The sequence below is a fragment of the Rattus norvegicus genome, chromosome 1 (assembly GCF_036323735.1).
Source record: "Rattus norvegicus strain BN/NHsdMcwi chromosome 1, GRCr8, whole genome shotgun sequence".
In the NCBI taxonomy this organism is placed as follows: Eukaryota; Metazoa; Chordata; class Mammalia; order Rodentia; family Muridae; genus Rattus; species Rattus norvegicus.
Window position 1 is genome coordinate 9,150,508 of NC_086019.1, and position 7,598 is coordinate 9,158,105.

A 7,598-nucleotide genomic window follows, 5' to 3' on the forward strand; every position below is an offset into this window, starting at 1 on the left:
TAAACATAGGCAAAACCTTTCTGAGTCCACCCCTAGCAGCACAGGAAATAATCTCAGGATTGGACCCATCTCATAAAATGAAAAAGCAAAGTGAACGATCCACACGGACAGAAGAAATACAGGATGTGGAAAGAGTTTGCCAACTGCCACAGCAGACTGGGGTTCATATCTGAAACACATAGGAAGCTGCGAAAAATTAAATACTCCAAACTAAAGTATCCAATTAATAAATGGACTAATGAACTGTCTGCTCTTCCGGAGGACCAGAGGGTGACTCCCAGCACCTATGTGGTGGCTCTCAGTTGCCTGTAATTGCAGCTGCAGGGGTATATGATGCCTCTTCTGGTCTCTGTGGGCACTGCACACACACACACATACAGTACACAGACATACATGCGGGCAGAGCACCCATACTTATAAAGGCAAAATAAATAAATCTCAAAAAAATTAAAAATAAATTTTAGAAAAGCAATTTTTTTAGAAGTTCATTTATTTGCCCACTCATGATTCACATTAAGTATAGGAAACGAACAGAGAAGCTGAAGAATGGAACGCAAGGGAGCTGCAGCCGAGATAGAAGTAACTGAGATGGAGACAACTCCACCCTTCTTGTCCTACGGCCATGGAAACGATGGAATCACCCATGAAGCAGTTCTGGGAGCCAAAAAATCACTTCCGGAAAGACCGCCGCCCTAAGGACGAGACTCTGGAGGCCTTGGGCGACAAACTCAAACTGACACAAGGATGCCTTAGGCTTTGGTTCTCCCAGAAAAGGACTCTAATGAAGCCATGGTCTGAGCCCCGAGCCCCTGCAAGCGTTGGGGAATGAAGAGTGACCACCAGGCAAAACCCCAAGGCGTCCTCTCAAAATGAACCTGGACTCTCTCAATCCTTGGGAGCCTTGAAGAGTCTCACAGTCTCATCCGGGTACCGATGCAGAGATGGTGTGTCACAGGATTTCTGACTCCCTGGCCTATCTACCACACGCTCCTTTTGTTAATGTTTTTCAACTTCTTTACTGGGGTACAGGGCTGTTGGGTCTTATGCCTATTGCTGGTACATTAATAATAAAGCTTGCATTCATAGAAACCAAAAAAAGAAAGAAATGGAAGGAAGGGGGGTTGGGGATTTAGCTCAGCGGTAGAGTGCTTGCCTAGTGAGCGCAAGGCCCTGGGTTCGGTCCCCAGCTCCGGGGGGGGGGGGGAGCGGGGGGGGCGTGGGGGGAGCGGGGGGGGCGTGGGGGGAGCGGGGGGGGCGTGGGGGGAGCGGGGGGGGCGTGGGGGGAGCGGGGGGGGCGTGGGGGGAGCGGGGGGAGCGGGGGGGCGGGGGCGGGGGCGGGGGCGGGGGCGGGGGCGGGGGGAGAAGAAATGGAAGGAAGGAAGGGAAGCTGTAATATTTTGGTGTTGGCTAAATTTCACTCTTGTCTACAGTTCTGGAAACGATACTATTTTTATTTTAAATTTAACAAAAACCTCAGTAAATGGAAACACTCTTTTGGTGTATTTGCATACTGTAAGAGATCTGAAGTGGACCGTGTTCTGGTTGCTCCAGCAAACGAACGAAACAAAAGTTCTCTTTTGGACCCACAGCCAAACATGAGGTGGAAAAAGGGGCCAGCCTGGAGGTTGTCATCTCTCTCTTCAGAGCTCAAGGAATCTGTGAGAGCCAGAGGAATCTAGAACACCAGGAAAGTGGAAATCAACTAAATAGGGCACCACACATAGAGGCTCTCAAGAGACCGGAGCAGCAGATCTCAGAGCCTACGTGGGTGTAGGCGACATCTTTTTCTTATATAAGAGGGTTGTCGACTTGCTATTTTGGGGGTCTCAACAGTGGGAGTGAGGGTATCTCTGACTGTCTTGTCTCCTCTTGACACCCTTTTCCTTCTCCTGGGCTGCCTCACCCAGCCTTGGTGTCAGAGTTCATGCCTTGTCTTACTGTATCATACAGTGTTGATTTCCTTTGATGCTTCTGGGAGACCTCCTCTTTTTCTGGGGGAAGGAGGATTTTTTTTAAAGATTTTTTTTTGTGAAAGAAAATGGGTTTTTTAAATCCTCACCTGGAGACATCGTGGTTTATCTGCTCAGCAGCTCGTAGTAGAAACTGATTTTTCAGTCAACAGGATCTTGCCGAACCAGCTGTTGAAGCGTGATGAGAATGCTGCTGAACGCTCTTTTCTGGAAACCCCTTTTTTGCAACACTCCCGTCCCCTTCTGAACTGATCAAAGCAAACCAGGAGGGGTAGGACTGTGAGGGGAGATATGATCAAAGTGTGTTACGTGCATATCTAGAAACGTCATAATGAAACCCATTGCCGTGCACAATTAATCTATGCTTTAAAGTGAGCAGAAACATCTGGACAGACCATGATGAGTAAGCCAGGCCTTTTGCATAGAGCACAGCCCTCAGCCTCAGCACAAAAGTCCACATTCTTTTTTTTTTTTTTTTTGATGTTTGTTTTTCAAGACAAGGCTTCTCTACGTGGCCTTGGCCGTCCTGGAATTCACTGAATACGAGGCCCGTCTTGAAGATCAACCTGCCTCTGCCTCCCAAGTGCTGGAACCGCCACTGTCCAGCAAAAGCCCATATTCCTACAGACAGATAAAGGATCCAGTAATAGCTTTCTGTGAAGAGAAGTGAGATCTTCCTTAAGTGGATTTCGAGAGGCAGTTACTCGTTCTCTGCGGGCGCCGTTTTTATAAACAGGTGGAACATCTTTACGTTCATATCCTTTGTTCATTTTAGCCGAATACCTGACTCTAGTTTAGACAAGATGTACGTCTGCACCGGAAAGCCTTCTGTCGCGTTCGAGCACTGGTTTTCTTCTCTCGCTTCTCCTCGTCCCCCTGCCGAAGTTCTAGGAGTTCAGTTGTCCCACTTTCCCCTTTTACACACTCCTCGGGCCAAAAGATCCCCTTCTCTGCTGAGGGCTTCTAGCTCCTGTGAATTTGTGGAACCCAGCCTGGAAGTGTCTCCCCATGATCCCGAAGAAAACGCAAAAGCAGACTGTTGGCACCACAAAGTCCTAAAGCGCTTCAAATGGGGAACTGACTAAAAGTGATACGGCAAAAACTGAGTGAACGCTGGGGACATAGAGCAGTGGAGCGGAGCTCAGAATGCTTGCCTGGCACTTACGAAAGTGCCAGGGTTTAATCTGGAGCACCCCCTAAGACTGGGTGGCATAATCCTTGGGAGCTAAAGGCAGGAAGATCAGGAGTTTAAGGTCATCCTTGACCAGTTCAAGGCCCAACCCAGGCTGCAGGAGACTCCACCTTAAAAAAAAACCAAGCTAATACAAACGGGAACAGATTGAAGTAGGTGCAGTGAACACCCAGATGTAAGGGTTCTTCCAGTGACAAGGCTTTAGGGATAGCATAACATTCTTGCCCAGGAGAAGCTCACAGTCACTCTTCTGGGTCTGCAGCTCCTTCCCGTACTCAGATGGGAGGCTGAAGAGGACCCTGCGGTGGCCTTGCACCATTGCGTCGTGTGTTGAAAGCTGGCAACAGCAGCGAATTACCTCAAACCCGTGTCCTCCGAGTCAGCGATGAGCAAAGGAGGATTAGGAAACAGGACATTGCCACACAATTCTACATCCATCCAAAGTCACAAACATTACAATGTCCCTCCTGTGCAAATCAGAGCCCGCAACTGACACCACCAAAGGTGTGGGTCCTGGCTCCAACTTCCACATGGTCCTGGTATAGGGTCCCTTTGACTTGACAAGTGAGTAGGACCTTCTAAAGGGAAGCAAACACAGGGTTCCCTGTGGAGTTAATCTGTATCTCCTGTGAAGTTATTCAAGGATAATGCTACTTCAAGATGAACGCCATATAAATAACGCCATATAAATGACTGCAGGCTGTTTAATAACAGATCCAAAGCAATCCAAGGTAAAAGCGGCATGAGAGAGAGAGAGAGAGAGAGAGAGAGAGAGAGAGAGAGAGAGAGAGAGAGGGAGAGGGAGAGGGAGAGGGAGAGGGAGAGGGAGAGAGAGAGAGAGAGAGAGAGAGAGAGAGAGAGAGAGAGAGAGAGCACGCGCATCGGTTTAATGTCATTTTGTTAGAGCCAAACCACAAAGCTTTATTCTAGGGGTAGAAAACTGTGCTTGGAGTTTGACCTTTTGCCTGTTGTCCGTACTGAGTTTCTTTGTTCTGAACCCACGGGGTACACGTGTGAGTGAGAGCTCACGTAGAGACCCTGTGTTGTCAGAGTATGACACGTTCTCTTAAGCAACATTCACCTGGAATCATGTAAGTCCATGATTTCCCGATGAGCCAATCTAAAGCTGTCTTGAAACTATAATTTCAGAAAGGAGTTTAGTCTGATAAGATGACTCTACTGAATAGCTATGCTAGCATAAGTGCGGCTGAGCTGAGCTGCCCAGGTCCTCTGTGCAGCGACGCCCATTAGTATTGAACATGTACGTCTCTGAACACAGGTCCAGGTTCCCTGCATTGGACCTCCTTACCCTGCTGTAGGCTAGGTGGCCGCTCAGCTCTCCTCCTGTGTTTTGTTTTGTTTCGTTTTCCAGTACTGCCATCACTGGATCTTTGCTTAGAGTCAGGCTGTCACATACCTGTCAACTAGATGGAAATGATGGGGCCATACACTTGCAGATTTGAGCATACTGCCAACCCTGGCTTGTAACTGTCCTATCAGCGTGAAAACTCAGTTTTGTAGGTCCCTTAGACCCCTGCAAGCATCAACACCAGTGAGAAACGTTGGCCTGTGCTACATGGGAAAGTGTAGCCAAGTGGAAGAGAGATTGATTGGTCCCGAGACCAGGTTTCTAGCCTTCCATCAAAGGCCCACCGGGGTCTGTCTGATCCTGATACTTCTTTAAGGGAGAAAGGACCTGGGAAATCAGAGGCTCCTGACTTTAGGGCTCGTATGACTAGTTCCTTCTCGAACTCTCAGGAGATCTGCACAGTACTGAGCCCATCCAGGGCAGAGGGATGCATAAGGCTGTACCTTAACTGAAGATTTAAAGATGGTTACTGGTAGAGGAAGAGACAATGGTCTAGCCACTTCTAATCAGCTGCATTGCTGTGAATGACCCTGGTGAACTTTTCTAGATTGAGACAAAGGGTCTAGGGTAGGAGGAGGGACTCATTGGGACATGAGAGGAGATTAGCAGGAGGGGGAGGGGAAAAAGAGAGGGCAATGGGGTGAATGTAATCAAAACACACGTTACATACATGTTCCACAGTGTCATAACGAAACCCCTCATTTTGCACAATAAACACATACTTTTGAAAACATTTAAAAAAAAACCCACATACACACAAAAGAGTGAGCTCTGAAACCAGACTGCTTGAGTTGTCATCCACTTAATTTTTTGTTTTAAACAGGCAATGTATTATTGGTCTTGTGTTTCCTCCCCTAGGAGAGAACTTGATATCTGACGGCTAGAAACGCAGGCATCTGGCAGCCCCAGCTCTGATCTGGCATCCACACTCTCCAGTCCTGACTCAGCCACAGAGAGCCACTTCATCTACAAGGACACCATCTCCAGGCAGCCAGTGCCCTGTGCCAGTCCAGCTTTTACAGGGACTCTGCTGACCATTAAATGCTTCAGAACTTTTTGTCCAGTTGACTGAAGATCTGTCCTGTCTGCACCATGGCTTGGCTTCTTCCTATGCCCGATCTTGCTTCGGACATTTCCATTCCTAGGTGATCCCTAGCAAGCAGCTGTCATTTTAGACTCCATCAGCACAAGCTTATGGGGAACCCAGTCTACAGTTCCAAGCATATTGTACCATGTTGACTTGGGGCATTTGGTCAAGTTAACTAGTGTGTGTGTGTGTGTGTGTGTGTGTGTGTGTGTGTGTGTGTGTGTGTGAATTCCCTAATCTGTAGTGAGAATGTTAATTTGTTTTCCTATATACATCTTTCATTGCAAGATGTTTCTCTATTTCACAGAATACTAATAAATAAATCTACGAGGAAGGGATCTGGCAGAATACCTCCGTGCAAAGAGGACACAAGGGTAGAGAAAAAAACATAGGCCCATCCTATGGGAAAGGACAATAAAACTATAAGGAAACTTGTCTGTCTCAATTATTTTTAAGTTTGAAAATACATTTAATAACTATCATATTACCATATTAAATACTAGTTAATGTACCACTTTCTGTTTTTTTTTTTTAAATAACGATGAAGCAAAACATTTCTTTTTTTTTATTCCAAAAATCGTGTCTTTGGATGACTCTACAATACTGTCACCCCTTGTGCTTGGTGGTAGGGGCTGAGCGTGCATGTTATAAGTCTTTTGTTACAGGACCTCATGTATTCCTTGTAACCGGGCTTTCAGTTCCTGGACATGAGTCTCTTTGTAACTGTGCACAGGATCTGGTTGTGGCACAGGTTTTGACCACATATGGAGTGTCCCTGGGAAGCGTAGCACAGCATCATGCTACCCTCCGATTAAGAGCGAGCTCTACTTTGTAGTCATCAGGAAGGGAAGAGCACGTGTGCTTGTGGCACGCAAATGTAAATCTGTCTTTTGGGTTGGAAAGAAATGTTATAAGACAGGTCTGTTGGCCATCACACATTTGGCTGTTGCTATGATGGGTCAAGATGCTTCTCAGCTGGAATATGTGTGTGTGTGTGTGGGGGAGCATTTTAGAAGAGATTCTTTACCAAATCTGCTTCTAGGCAAGCCTAGTTTCATTGGTTAACATTGTCTCATTGGGATTGTCGTATGGTCCCAATATAGGCTCTATGTGATAGCTAATCTTGGCTGTCAACTTGAGCAACTCTTGAGTCAACTCAAAGACTAGAAAGGCACACTACAGGTGAGTCTCGGAGGATGCATGCAGAGAGGGTTAGATCATCACAGTTCGATCCATAGATGGATTTGAATTTTGAATTGACTATTGGGAAGTAGGTGGTTCAACTGTAGAGGTAAGGCCTAGTTTGGAGTAAGTAGGCCATGGCAGGGGGAAAGGAATGGATAAAGGTATACCTTCCTTACTTAATGGCAGTCACAAAGTCCAGGGACAGGGAACAGGGTAAGGTATACCCTGACACTCCCCTACCATGGCACATTCTAAGACTTATTTATTTATGAGTACACTGTAGCTGTCTTCAGACACACCAGAAGAGGGCATCAGACCTCATTACAGATGGTCATGAGCCACCATGTGGCTGCTGGGAATTGAACTCAGGACCTCTGGAAGAGCAGTCAGTGCTCTTAACCTCTGAGCCATCTCTCCAGCCCCCCAAAACACCTTCTAAATAGCCAGACGTACGCTTGACATTTTAAGTCATACCGAAGGGCAAATGTACTCAGGGATGGTTTTGCTGTGGTCTTGACTCTCTGAGTTGAAATCCACTGACTTTTGAAATAAAGGGCATGGACTAGGTTGAGCTGTTTGTCTCCCTGTGCTTGAATAACAAATTAACCCATTATCAGATTTCCCCTCCGGAACAGCTGAATTGCAGTTTCAGTAGCTGGGCCATGGATTGCGGTGACCCAGGACGCTTTAAGAGGGTGACTAACACACAGAGCATGTGTGAATAACAGACCAAGAATGTCACAAATTTTCTTATGTCATTGTTAGTTGAGTCTGTTTGTCAAAGGCAATCATTTA

The 7,598-nt window shown here is 46.7% G+C and overlaps 1 long non-coding RNA gene across 1 annotated transcript; it reads left to right on the top strand.

Moving 5' to 3' along the window:
* The first annotated feature begins 2,429 nt into the window (after positions 1-2,429).
* On the top strand, positions 2,430-6,049 carry LOC120098780 (uncharacterized). The gene is made up of 2 exons (XR_005497193.2): positions 2,430-3,893; positions 5,390-6,049. It is a non-coding gene; the product is annotated as an uncharacterized LOC120098780 (long non-coding RNA).
* The last annotated feature ends 1,549 nt before the right edge of the window (positions 6,050-7,598 follow it).